The sequence below is a fragment of the Sinocyclocheilus rhinocerous genome, unplaced genomic scaffold (genome assembly GCF_001515625.1).
Source record: "Sinocyclocheilus rhinocerous isolate Xijiao unplaced genomic scaffold, SAMN03320098_v1.1 scaffold1523, whole genome shotgun sequence".
Taxonomy (NCBI): Eukaryota; Metazoa; Chordata; class Actinopteri; order Cypriniformes; family Cyprinidae; genus Sinocyclocheilus; species Sinocyclocheilus rhinocerous.
In genome coordinates this window covers 146,007-147,457 of record NW_015641012.1, presented here as the reverse complement: position 1 = coordinate 147,457, position 1,451 = coordinate 146,007, and positions in this window count along the sequence as shown.

The following is a 1,451-nucleotide window of genomic DNA, read 5'->3' as shown; positions in this document are numbered from 1 at the left end:
ACTGGGGAGAAGGGTGTTGTAATAATGTAAAATATGTGAAAAACTATAGTTTCTGTGAAAACATGTTTTACTAATGTGTCTCATTACAAGAGATTTGTACATTTGTGCAGTGAAAATGTGTTGAACAGTTCGAGCATGGAACCTGCAACCAGGGGCACCGTAAGAGGGGGGAAGGTTAGGACGATTCCAAGGGCCCGGTGTTATAGGGGGCCCCCCGAGGGGGGAACGTGATTTCTACCGAGGGGGACCCTAAAATGTTAGAACCAACAGCCTTGTCACAGCGTGGTTGTGCTTTGGGTGATCCTTGAAAGTGTCCCAGCTCTAGGTCCTTTCTGACGCCATCCCCTTCTCTCTCTCCCACTTGTGCGCTTTCTGTACTGTCCTGTATAAATAAAAACAAAAACACCAAAAATAAATCCTCATAAAATATCAACTTTGATATTGTGAAATATCTTTAGCTGAAAACTGAATGCAAAACTAATCACATACAGTATTTTCACTTTACAGTTCAGTAACAGTGGGGTTGGAAACAAAGTGCACAACACTATTCATTAAACACCTATTTAATGTATTCATTATATGAAAGTTTACAGTAGTAACTAATTATTCACAAGCAGTTTTTTCAGAGCCCCCAGTTACACTGTTTTAATCAGAATCCTAACTATACAGTGTATTTAGTAAAACAAGTAAAATCAAATTAAGTAATTTTTTATTAAACCAAGTAAAATCAAGTCACAAAAGGTCAATGAATCTCTACCAGAAGTGACAGTGCAATGTAGCAGATGAACAATTTCCAATAATAAGCTGGATCCTTGATGACTCTACAAGGGGAAAGAAGAACTGGTTTACTGAAAAGTTCTTAAAAAGCAGGATTTCATTTTATACCATTTCTTAAACCAGTGGTTCTCAAACTTTTTATACCAAGTACCACTTCAGCAAATATTTGGCTCTCTAAGTACCACCATAATGACCAACATTAAATTTCAGCAGCGTAGTAGGCCTAACTATTCAGCTACAGCTCTGCACAGTTCAAAAATGAGGCAGTTTTATTCCTAATAAGAATATTTAGGCTATTGTTGTCAGCCACTTTAACATTGTAAATACACAGTTTGAACATTAACACTGCACTGTGCTTACATACAGGTAAATGAAAAACTTAAATAATGATTAAATTAAAATGTGTTGTACCAAAAGCTAAATAACTGTACTGTATATTTAAATGTAAAAACAAACAAAAAAAAACTTTACTCAAATAAAGATTAAATTAAAACGTATTAAAGGGATAGTTCACCCAAAAATTAAAATTTGATGTTTATCTGCTTACCCCCAGGGCATCCAAGATGTAGGTCACTTTGTTTCTTCAGTAGAACACAAGCGAAGATTTTTAAGTCAAACCGTTGCAGTCTATCAGTCGTATAATGTAAGTGGATGGGAATCACGGCTTTGAGAGT